This window comes from Felis catus, chromosome E2, assembly GCF_018350175.1.
Source record: "Felis catus isolate Fca126 chromosome E2, F.catus_Fca126_mat1.0, whole genome shotgun sequence".
NCBI lineage: Eukaryota > Metazoa > Chordata > Mammalia > Carnivora > Felidae > Felis > Felis catus.
Window position 1 is genome coordinate 33,978,734 of NC_058382.1, and position 13,049 is coordinate 33,991,782.

The following is a 13,049-nucleotide window of genomic DNA, read 5'->3' on the forward strand; positions in this document are numbered from 1 at the left end:
CCATGTTGGACATGGAGCCTCCTTTAAAAAATTTTCTTAAAAAAGGCATTAAGTACCTTCCACCTTGACAATTCTGCGGTAGTTACACCTGCTCATATATCAGGCTTTTGTAAGCTGAGCTTGCTTTTGTGATTTTAATCTTTTAACTATTTAAGACTAATCTTAAAAGCACAGTCCTGTGTATTTTTCACACAAATAATGTTACAGGCAGAATGCTAAAGGCTCGGGCGGTGTGTTTTTGGCACACTAAATCACTTCTTATGCTATGGTGTTGTGATCATTTAAATGAATCATTACTGAAAACATTTACATCAAATAAACCTTCATTGAACAATTCAAAGCAAGATGCTGGGTAGACACAAAGGTATTTTGTATACGGTTGTGCCTTAAAAAGCCAGTAAATACAATTGTGCCAGGAGTTAAATGGCCTGGAGTTTCAAAGAACGCTGGCCTCCAGAGCAGAGGAGCGACGAGAAGGCAGCCATTATGGACAAGTTATGAAGAAGGCAGGATTTGCCTGACGAAGAACGGACTTGAGATTGCAGATTTGAGGGTTTTGCGAGTGAGGAAGTGGGTCTGAAAAAATGGAAGGAATCTGAGGAGATGAAGGGTCCCAGTGAAAGCAAAAGCGCAGAGGTGAGATTTGCCGCCTCCTGCCTCAAAGCTGGATTCTTGGCATGCTTGGTATTTAGTTTTGGCGATTTATGAAAGTGATCATTAGGAGTTCATACTCAAGTCTTGGGTAGAAAAGCCTGTTCATTTTCAGAGGAGGGGGCATCACCATTTGGCGAGATGCCCAGCTCCTGTTTCTAAAGGAGGTGGGGTCAGCTTCTGACCCCTAACCTCCAGATTCCATGGGCCCAAAATAGTTCCAGGAAGATGCTCCTAAGGACAGCTGACAAGGGTTCAGATTGGCCCAAGCTGCACCAGGACAAAGTGGGGAATGTTCAGACAACAGATCAGGCTTAAGACAGCTGACGGGTGGGGGATGTGGCAGAAATGTCAATGCATCCACAGCAGGTAGCTAAATGTAGTAAAATAATGTACTTCATGTCACTCAATATTTAGAAAATTACTGGTTTGGATCTTCTGGGCTCCCTGTGGGAGAACCTGTTCCAGGCCTTTCTCCCAGCTTCTGGTGGTTGCCAGCAATTCTTGGTGCTCCTTGGCTTGTAGCTGTGTGACTCTAATTTCTGCCTCCTTCGTATGGCTTTCTTCCCTCTGTTTCTGTGTCTCTGGCTTTATATGACCTTCTTATAAGTATGCCAGTCATTGGATTTATACCTGCAAAGGCCCCTTTTCACATTTCAAGGTTCTGAATGGACATGAGCTTTGGGGGACACAGTTAAACCCACAACAGAGAGCAATGCTTCTGCTAGGAGACACAACGATGATTCCATTGAACTGGAAGCTAAGACTACCGCCTGGCCACTTTTGGGTCCTCATGCTTCTGAATCAATCGGCAAAGAAGGGAGTTATTCTGTTGGCTGGGTGGATTGATCCTGGCTATCAGGAAGACATTAGGCTGCTACTGTACAATGAAGATAAGATTTGGGGAATACAGGAGGTCCATTAGGGTGTCTTTTAGTACCATGCCCTGTGATTAAAGTCAATGGAAAGTTACAACCCAATTCAGGTAGGATTACTAATGGCCTTGACTCTTCGGGAGTGAAAGTTAGGGTCACTGCCCCTCCCCCCCCACCCCCACTGCCAGGTAGAGAACCATAACCATCTGAGGTGCTCGCTGAGGACATGGAATGAGTCGTGGTAGAAGAGAGTTGCAAATACCAATTACAACCATGTGACTAGTTGTAGAAATGAAGACTGTAGCTGTCATGAATATTCCTCATGTTATGTATACGTTTATACGCACATGCAAACTTGTATGTTACCTATGTTTTCCTCCCTTATCTCCTTATCTTCTAACATAAGGTGAATTAATAATACCTAACGTCACATCACAGGATTTTAGTTACAGGATATCCAGGAGCAAAGTAATCATCACCCAAGGACTTGGCATCCTTTCCTGGGAAAAAGGTCAGCGTGTTTTTTGTTTTAAACACAGGAGTTGCATCACACTGAAAGCAATCATGACTCTGTTATTGTCTTTATCTGGGGATTAAGTGTGGTTTGAGAACATGTGCGTGGGTACTGAATTGACAAAGGGTGATCTTGAGGAAGGTTAGTCTAACGTGTCAATGTGGCTAGGTCCAATTATTCAATCAACCATTAGCTAGGTGTTGCCAGTGAAGGTATTTTGCAGATGTAGATTAATATCTACAATCAGTAGATTTTCTTTTAATCTTTTTTTTTAATGTTTACTTATTTTTTGAGAGAGAGCGTGTGAGCAGGGAAAGGGCAGAGAGAGAGGGAGACACAGAATCTGAGGCAAGCTCCAGGCTCCAGGCGTCAGCACAGAGCCCGACGCGGGGCTCAAACCCACGAACCACGAGATCATGACCTGAGCCGAAGTCGGACGCTTAACCGACTGGGCCACACAGGTGCCCCTACAATCAGTAGATCTGAAGTGAAGGCAATTATCCTTTATAATCTGAGCGGGCCTCATTCAATTAACTGAAAGTTCTGAAGGGCAAAACAGAAGCTTCCCTGAGGAAGCAGCAGTTCTGCCCACGGAATGCAGCGGAGAAGCTCTGGAGTTTCCAGTCGCCCTGCCGTCCTGCCCTGTGACTTCCAACTTGCCGGGCCAGCCTCCACCCAGCCAGCCTCTACCATCACGTAAGCCCCTTCCTTGAAATAAACAAAACATTAATCTCCTACCCGTTCTGTTTCTCGGAAAGAACCCTGACTGATACTGGGTCCCGGCTCTGGAGATTACAGGTCCAGCTCCTTCTCCTTGTGTGTCGTGCTGGCCAGTGGGAGGTGGCTTCCAGGCAGGCTGTGTCCCTTACTCAGGGGGCACTTCTGGCTGTGCTTCAGACCGAAAGCATACGAAAGACCGAAAGCACACGGGGGAGGCTCCAGGGAAGGCTTTGCTCTGTGCCTTGCAAAGGTCTCCCGTTCTGGGGAGGGGGCTGGGTAAGCTTGCCGGAAGAGGAGGCCTCAACTGGAAGGAAGGTGTTAGGCTAGAAGTGGTGGGCAATAAATAGCATGGGACCCTGGGGAGGAGGGTGGGGGGTGCTGTCTCCGACTTGGTAACAGCCAAGAGTAGCTTGGCTCACAGCAGTTCCAGTGGCCTAGGCACAGGGGCGAATTCTCTGATGCCCGTCGTATTCGTGCGTGCCTGAGCATGAAGAAGGTGCTCGTGGTTCCCTGTCCACTCAGTGGCTGAAGAACACGTGGGCGGACACGTGTCCTACAGTCAACACTCAACGATCACCCACTGGGGACCGACCTGGTGCTGGGTGATCCCTGCCCTCAGGGAGCTTCCATCCTGGTGGGATAACAGAGACTGTGCGAGGGAACAAGTGGACGGACAATGACATGGGGGACGGGGGATAAAAGCATAGGCAAGAGGGAGAATAGTGGGATTATGGAGATTGTAGATGACAGGGCAGGACTGGGGGAAGCGGGGTCAGAGAGAGTAAGGCTGACCGGGGAGACAGCAGGGAAGGCGGTGCTGTGTTCTTGCTGGGGTTGGCCTGCGACAGGAAGCTGTTGGGAGGGGTGAGGCCAGAGGGGTCGTCCCCTGGGAAGGGCAGAGTGTGTGGGGACAGGAGAGCTGGTTTCAGCCCTAGCCATGGGGCCCCGGGGAAGTTGAACCTCCGTGCTGAGCTCCTGCTTCCGCACCTATAACACAGACCCCCGGGGGACATACCAAACCTGCTCTGCCCACCACACGGTGGGGGGCACAAGGCTCAGAATAATGCAGTGCTTTCCAAAGTCGGCAGGGGTGACCTGGGATGGGCATGCAGAACAAATCTAGAGGGTCCGTGGTAGAACCCTTTAATAACCATGTTATTTTTTTATACATTTTATTTATTTAATTATTCTGAGAGACAGGGTGCATGCAGGTGAGTGAGGGGCAGAGGAAGAGAGAATCCTACGAGGGGTAAAGAGAGGGAGGGAGAAGGAGAGAGAGAGAAAAGGAGAGAGAGAGAGAGAAGTGGGGCTCACTCGAAGTGGGACTTGTGTTTACCCGAAGCGGGACTCAAATTCACAGAGCGTGAGGTCATGACCTGAGCCGAAGTCAGGTACTTAACCGACTGAGCCACCCGAACACCAGTAACTATTTTCTTTTTAAATGGTTTAGTTAAGTGTATTTTTCCACTTAAAGTGAGAATATAAAGTTCCCTTTAAAAATATATTTAAGTAAAAAGCCAAGTCAGTTTCAAAGGCTAAATAAATAATAGACTGAATAAAGCACAGTGCAGTTCTAAAGCGTTTAAAATAGCTTAGTAAAGAATTTCCTCGTGGTGTAAAAAAAATAAAAGCACATACAGAGATGACAAAAATCATGATCGTAGTTCTTGAATGATCGACATCCCGGAGACACTGAACACCAAGAGTTTTGTGAACATATGGCCCGTGAAAATGTTTTTTAAAAAAGACAGGGACAGCAGTGCGTTTGTTCATATGTGCCGTGGATGGTTCCTGTGGCTGTACATGAACGTGTGTGGGCAAATGGGTCTCAGAGGCACATGTCGCTGGGGTTGCTGCGTAAGAGCCTGTGAGTAGGGGTCCTGTGTGGGCACGGGGGTGGGCATATCTGTGCACACGTGTGCACAAGGTTATCTGCACGTGCGCTGCTTTATCTGGGCAGGTGCGTGAGTAGGGGTGCATTGGGTGTGTATGCATCTTGAGTCCCTGCGGTTAACAGTGACACCAGAAGGCGTGTGAGCCTCCTCCCGGTCCGAGGGAGACTGGGCTGGCCGAAAGTCTGCGGCTGGTTGGTCAGTAGCCACTAGGGGGCAGCAGACGGCGCCGTGGGGCCTTCTTTTCGTCGGCTCCTCAACCTGCAGCCTCAGGATCTTTGGGCCTCTGCACTCCAGGCCACTTCCAGTCTGAGCCTGGCGCTGGAGGCCACCCGAAGTCTCTCTGTGCCCCTCTCCACCTCCCCCAGGCCTCTGCCAGTTGTCTCTGGAGTTCTGCACCTGGACGTCTGGGAGTCAGCCAGCCTGGCCACCTCTGGCTCCTCCACAGCCTCGGCTCTGTCACTCTGTCTCTGGGTCTCTTCAAGGCTGCTCTGTAGCTGTCTGTCTCCACTCTTCTCAGTCCTAAGCCTGTTCAGAATTCTGCTAAACCTTTGGGCTTGTGGGGAATGGGCCTCTCTGAGGCTCCATAGTGGGCATCAGAGGGGCCGCTGGACCCTACAGCGTTTGTGTTGTTCAGATGTCCTCATGTCCAAGGCCACCACTTGCACCAGCCCAAGGCCAGCCTGGAGGCCACGGCAACATTTAACAAAAAATCCCAGCTCCTTCTCAGATCCTTCTCTCCGCAAATCCTTACCGAAGTCCTCCTGTGTGCCAGGCACTCACCTTCCAGGGATGGGCGGCTCCCTCTGCTGCCAGCCTTGGTGACAAGGCCTCGCTGGGGCAGAATACATGAATGGGCAGCGGCTTTCCTCCCCGCTGGAGCCAACTGTGGGCCAGGCCTGTACTAAGCAATAGCTCCTCGAATTCGCACAACGCGTATGCCCAGCCCATTTCATGGTTGAGGAAACTGAGGCTCTGAGAGGTTACGTGACGCATCCGATCACACCGCCAGTGAGTGACCCGTGCTGGCAGTCACACATAGCTTGTTCTCATTCAGAAGTCCTTCCTTTTCTTTAGAGACCCCCGGACACGGCAGCCTCGTCTTTGCCTGTGACCTAACACAAGGAGCTAGGCCGTCCCCTGCATCTCAGGGGTAACATTACTTCCCACCCCTGCCCCAGGTGACAAGTTAATAATCCAGTGTGGACAGGGTGGGAGGACTGCCTAGCAGCCTCTACAACACAATCTAGTGTGTGTCCTCACAAATAATCCTGTACAGACCGAGCTCTGGGCCTGTCATCATTATCTGCTTTGCGGAAGTGGGGTCATGTTGTATAGGCTTCTCCCCGCAAAAACACTGTGGCAAGCTGAGTAATGCCTTCCCCCCACCCAAGATATTCCTGTCCTGATCCCTGGCCCCTGTGAATGTTATTTGATATGGCCACAAAATATTTTTTTTCTTTTTTTATTTTGCAGATGTGATTAAGGACTTGAGATTATCGTGGATTAGGCAGGTGGTTCATAAATGCGGTCTCAGAGAAGTAGAGGGAGATGGGACTCATGGACAGAAGAGGAGAAGGCAACATGAACATGGAGGCTGAGATTGGAGAGATGTGGCCACAAGCCAAGGCGTTCTGGCAGCCGCCAGAAGCCGGAAGAGGCGAGGAACGGGATCACCCTAGAGCCTCAGCAGGAGTGCCGTCCAGGGACACCGAGTGCCGTCGGCTGGCCTCCAGAACTGTAAGTGGATAAATTTCTGTTGTTTTAAGCTATCAAGTTCTTGGTGATTTGTCCTAGCAGCCGCAGGAGACCAATGCAGGCACCAAATGACTAGGAAGGACGTATTAGCAACATCATCATCATCATCATCATCATCAAAATAATAAAACAATTTTTAAGTGGCAGGACACAGAGAAGCATGTGTAGTAGGAACCCATTTTTGTAAAAACAAGCAGGATCCGCGCTGTCAATGCAGAGCCCGACATGGGGCTCGCACTCATGAAGTGTGAGATCATGACCTGAGCCGAAACCAAGAGTCAGACGCTTAACCGACTGAGCCACCCAAGGCTCCCCCACGTACAGATTTTTAAACAAAGATCTTGTGTAAATGTACCGATTGCTGTAGAGATTTTTTTTTTTAAGGCAGGAAGTAAAAAAGTAAGGAGAAAGGCTGTTATAAAAGAATTTGTATAATAGGATCTCATTAAAAATAAATACTAATCATCACCTAGATACGAGGAAAAGTGTTTGCAGGGATAGAAACTAAGGTGCACACAGCAGTTGTAGGTGGTGAGAGGTGAGTGGGACCGTCGGTGCTGCTAAGCTTTGCTTTACTTTGCTTGTCTGAATTATGTTTTCTAATGAGCACAAATTCTATTTATAATAAAGAAAAATATATAATTACGGGGTGCCTGGGTGGCTCAGTCGGTTGGGCGTCCGACTTCGGCTCAGGTCATGATCTCACAGTTTGTGAGTTCAAGCCCCACGTCACGCTGTGTGCTGACGGCTTGGAGCCTGGAGCCTGCTCCGGGTTCTGTGTCTCCCCCTCTCTCTGCCCCTCCCCGGCTCATGCTCAGTCTCTCTCTATCTGTCAATAATGAATAAACGTTAAAAAAAATTGGGGCGCCTGGGTGGCGCAGTCGGTTAAGCGCCTGACTTCAGCCAGGTCACGATCTCGCGGTCCGTGAGTTTGAGCCCCGCGTCAGGCTCTGGGCTGATGGCTCGGAGCCTGGAGCCTGTTTCCGATTCTGTGTCTCCCTCTCTCTCTGCCCCTCCCCCGTTCATGCTCTGTCTCTCTCTGTCCCAAAAATAAATAAAAACATTGAAAAAAAAATTTAAAAAAAAATTAAAAAAAAAAGAAAGAAAAATATATAATTAAAGAAAAAAGTGTCTAAGGAGGAGAAAAGGCCAGGCTGAAGTACAAAACTGACTATGTGAGGACAGAAGAGGTGAGAAAGAATTTGGGAGCTCAGGCTAAGAACTCAGGGGAGGCTTCCTGGAAGAGGTGCCATCGGAGCTGGAAAGGGAGGTCTGGGGGAGGTGGAGGAAGCCATGGGCGGGTTGGTGGAGCCAGTGGGCTAGATTTCGGGCTCCCAGTCAGTGGTGTGCTGGCAGAAGCCTAAAAATCAGTTCTTAGGGGCAGAAGTTAGCCTTTGCTAACTTCTGGGGCGTAAGTAGTCTGACCATGGCTAAGTTCAAGCTCCCAACATGATGTCACAGAATGCAAAGTTGGCAAGAGACGCACAGTAGCATGGCACCCTATAGTTACGGCCGCTCTACAGATCCAGCGGATGCCAATAACCCCAAGTGAAATAATTCGGAAGTGACGTTTTGATTTAAGTTTGTTTTTAATATCACTTACGTCATTTAATTTCTAATAATAGCTGCATTTAATAACTGGCTTGCAAAATTCCTAAACATTTAACAGTTGACTCCTATGGGTAGGTCAGGTCTCCTCTCTACTCCGTGAAGCCGTCTCTTGGAGTTTGAGGTGCTCCAAGCCTGAGATCCCACTGGAGTTGAGCCGTGACAATGGCCAGGGCTGTGTCCTCAGGTGTGCATTTCCCCAGGCCCTTGACCTGCAACAAGAATGCCAGTCTCTGCCTCAGCCCTTGGTGCTAACAGGAGGCCTTGGGCGCCTCATGTCCTTCCAGTGAAGGGGCAGCTCAGTCCGTGCAACCTAGGTGAGGCCTTCCTGCCCAAGCCGGCTGACCCCTTGTCCTGCCTCTCTTGTGAATGTAGAGGCCTCCACCAGCTCTCTCCCGGGAAGTGAGGCCGAACATTTCTGGGAGGGGTCGTCATAACCACCCTCCATCTCCCAGGCTGGGACCCTCCCCAAGAGAATTAGGGGGCCAGGCCACAGGGCCATGACTCTGCTCAGGCCACAGCTGCTTTTAATCCACGCTGCCTCCAGGGCTGGGGTACAGGTCCTGCCATGCCAAATCCTTGGTCAGAGTCGCCTACGCTGGGACAAATGATAAAGTCGGTTCTCACTGTTGCCTCAGTCTCCCCATCCTAAGTTTATTTTCCTCCTACCTAATGCCTACATACTTCTTCCTTTCTTCATGATGAATGCTTACTCTTAGGAAGGAAATTTATTAGCTAGTTCTTACTATTGTGTACTTGACTAAATGGCAAAGTCAATGGAATCCCCCTATTAGAATGGGAATTTTTGACCTGGGTTCTGGGTCCAGTTTTGCCATAAATTTCTCCCCCTAGGTGTATCCGCTGAAGATGTGATTTTAGGCAGCACTGAGTGGTTAAAGGAACATGTTGGGGGAAAAGGGCTGTCGCCTTCTCTGCCACAGGATAGACTTTGACAAAGCCATGTTGGAGCCTGAGACACAAGGGAGAAATCAGTAATACTGACCTAGTCTTTCCTTAAAGTTTTGACACTGTATTCGTTATGGATCTTTTGTATTAATTTTGATTTTTAAAATTGTGATCAAATATACATAACCTGTATTTCCATTTTAACCATTTTTGAGTATGTGGTTTGGGGGCATTCAGTACATTCATATGGTCGTGGGACCATCACCACCACCGTCATCCATCTCCAGAACTTTTCATCTTCACCAACTGAAACTCTGTCCCTATTAAACACCAACCCCCCGTTCCCCTCTCCCTTAACCCCCAGCAGCCACCATTCCACTTTCTGTCTCTATGGATTTGACTATTCTAGAAACCTCAAGTAAGAGAGAGCATACGATAATATTTGTCCTTTTATGACTGGCTTATTTCACTTTGTACAGCGTCTTCAGGGCTCATCCGTGTTGTGGCAGGTGTCCGAGTTTCCTTCCCTTTCAAGGCTGAATAATATCCCATTGTACACGCATGCCACATTTTGTTTATCCATTCATCCACTGATGGACACCTGAGTTGCTTCCACCTTTTGGCTGTTGTAAATAATGCTGCTATGAACGTGTGTGTGCAAATATCTCTGATTCCCTAAGTCTGATTTCTAAAACTATTTCGTTAAAATCTTTATCTTGACTACTTAATTTTTCTGGCTTCTCAGATTTTGTGCCCAAGATGAGTGTATCCTTTGCCTCACCCTAGTCCCAGCCTTGGTCTGAGTGACGTGAACCTATCACAGCAAGGTGGAAAACTCATTTTGTCCTAAAAAAGTCACGCAGAACTCAAAAGACCCCACTATGTTAGCATGCCGCTTCTCAAAACAATTAAAAAAGAGAATTACCGTGTGATTCAGTAATTCCATTACTGGATATTTACCCAGGGAATATAATAACACTAACTTGAAAAGATAGATGGACTCCTATGTTTATTGCAGCATTATCATAATAGCCAAAATATGGAAGCAACCCAAGTGTCCATCAACAGATGAGTGGATTAAGAAGATGTGGCATATGTCGGCTCGGTTGAGTGTTCGACTTCAGCTCAGGTCATGATCTCATGGTTTGTGAGTTCGAGCCCCGCATCAGGCTCGCTGCTGTCAGTGCGGAGCCTACTTCAAATCCTCTGTCCCCCTCTCTCTCTCTGCCCCTCCCCTACTCATGCTCTCTCTCTCTCAAAAATAAAATAAACATAGGGGCACCTGGAGTGGCTCAGTTATTTGAGCCTCCAACTTCAGCTCAGGTCATGAACTCGCGGTTGCTGAGTTCGAGCCCCGCATCGGGCTCTGTGCTGACAGCTCAGAGCCTGGAGCCTGTGTCTCCCTCTCTCTCTGTTCCTCCCCTGCTCACACTGACTCTCTCTCTCTCTTTGTCAAAAATAAACAAAGATTAAAAAAAATTTTAATAAACATTTAAAAAAAGTAGATGTGAATATATATATATATATATATATATATATATATATATATACACACACACACACACACACACACACACACACGATGGAATGTTGCATGGCCATAAAAAAGGAGAAGGAAGGAAGGTGCTAGGCTAGAAGTCGTGGGCTATAAATGGCGTAGGAACCTGGGGAGGAGGGTAGGGAATGCTGTCTCTGACTCGGTGACATCCAAGAGTAGCTTTGCTCACAGCAGTCTCAGTGGCCTAGGCACGGGGGCAAACTCTTTGATGCCCATTGTATTCGTGCGTACCTGAGCATGAAGGTGCTTGTGGTTCCCTGTCCACTCAGCGGCTGAAGAACATGCAGGCAGACGCATATACCCTACAGTCAACATTCAACAATTTCGTACTGAGAACAGCCATGTTTGCTGGTATTAGAACAAAGACACCAGAGTGCGGTGAAACCTGGCACTGGCTATGTATTGTGATTTGCCATAATCTCTGAACTTCTGCCATTGGGCAATTGCATAGACTTTTTCTAGGGCAAGACAGCACCTGGCCACAATCTCTGAACCTCTGCCGCAGTGCAGTTGCACAAACATCCTCTGGGGCAAGCTGGCATCTGGCCATTGCTCAGAGAGACCCTGCCCCAGAGAGTCAGAGAGGGTCCAAGCCACAGGGTTCTCTGAAGTGAGGGGTTTGGAAACAGAGCCCCATCTGAGATATAATTTTGGAGGGAGGTGCTGCCTGGCAGGCTGATGGCTTGGACATGGACGGTGTTGAAGGAGGGAGTGGACGGAAGCCTAAGATAAAGGAGGGATGCTTGATTGCGGGTCAGTGGGGGCACAGAATACCTGTGCCAGAGACTAGAAAGCTGGCTGAAACCATTTTCACCTCTCCTGTGCATGCACATACACATGCATGTACATGGGTGCCACACGGATCTACCCCAGTAATCTAAGCAACGCCCCTAGTGGAGAACAGAGTCGTTACACCAAATCCCGTCCAACTGTGCCCTCCCAGCACATGCCTAGAGGACTGCCACAAGTCTCTCCATCTGCTTAGTGTATGGATTATAGAATGCTTCATAGTTTGACTTCTAGGGAAAACTGGATGTAACTTTATTTGGGTTTCATTCTGTTTGCTGGTCCATCTATTTGGCTTTTTTCCCCCCTTCTCTCTTTTCTTTTTCTTGAATACAGAAAGGGAAAAATTTATTGTTATTTTCATTTAAAAATTTTTTTTAAATTATTTTCACTATGGTTTTTATTTTTTTTGTAAATTTTCTTATTCTATTTCACTTCCTTCATTGTATTCTTTTTAACCATTATATACATTTTTTAACTTTTAAACTTTGTTTTTTTTCTTTTCTTTCCCTTTTTTTTCTCTATTCTGTTAAGCTTCTTTCAACAACCAGACCAAAACACACCTAAGTTCTAGCTTCCTTTATTTTATTTTTTTGTGTTGTTTTTAATTTTTAAATTTTTATTTTTTTATTTTATTAGTTATTTGACAAAATGACAAAACAAAGGAATTCACCCCAAAGGAAAGAACAGGAAGGAATGACAGCCAAGGGCTTAATCAACACAGATGTAAGCAAGATGTCTGAACTAGAACTTAGAACCATGATAATAAGAATACTAGCTGGGGTGGAAAAAAAGCATAGAATCCCCTCTGCGGAGATAAAAGAAGTAAGATCTAGTCAGGATGAAATTAAAAATGCTATGAACGACTACACATTCAATGCAATCCCAATCAAAATTGCACCAGCATTCTTCTCGAAACTAGAACAAGCAATCCTAAAATTCATATTGAACCACAAAAGGCCCCGAATAGCCAAAGTAATTTTGAAGAAGGAGACCAAAGCAGGAGGCATCACAATCCCAGACTTTAGCCTCTACTACAAAGCTGTAATCATCAAGACAGCATGGTATTGGCACAAAAACAGACACATAGACCAATGGAATAGAATAGAAACCCCAGAACTAGACCCACAAACATATGGCCAACTAATCTTTGACAAAGCAGGAAAGAACATCCAATGGAAAAAAGACAGTCTCTTTAACAAATGGTGCTGGGAGAACTGGACAGCAACATGCAGAAGGTTGAAACTAGACCACTTTCTCACACCATTCACAAAAATAAACTCAAAATGGATAAAGGGCCTGAATGTGAGACAGGAAACCATCAAAACCCTAGAGGAGAAAGCAGGAAAAGACCTCTCTGACCTCAGCCGTAGCAATCTCTTACTCGACCCATCCCCAAAGGCAAGGGAATTAAAAGCAAAAATGAATTACTGGGACCTTATGAAGATAAAAAGCTTCTGCACAGCAAAGGAAACAACCAACAAAACTAAAAGGCAGCCAACGGAATGGGAAAAGATATTTGTAAATGACATATCGGACAAAGGGCTAGTATCCAAAATCTATAAAGAGCTCACCAAACTCCACACCCGAATAACAACCCAGTGAAGAAATGGGCAGAAAACATGAATAGACACTTCTCTAAAGAAGACATCCGGATGGCCAACAGGCACATGAAAAGATGCTCAACGTCGCTCCTTATCAGGGAAATAGAAATCAAAACCACACTCAGATATCACCTCATGCCAGTCAGAGTGGCCAAAATGAACAAATCAGGAGACTAT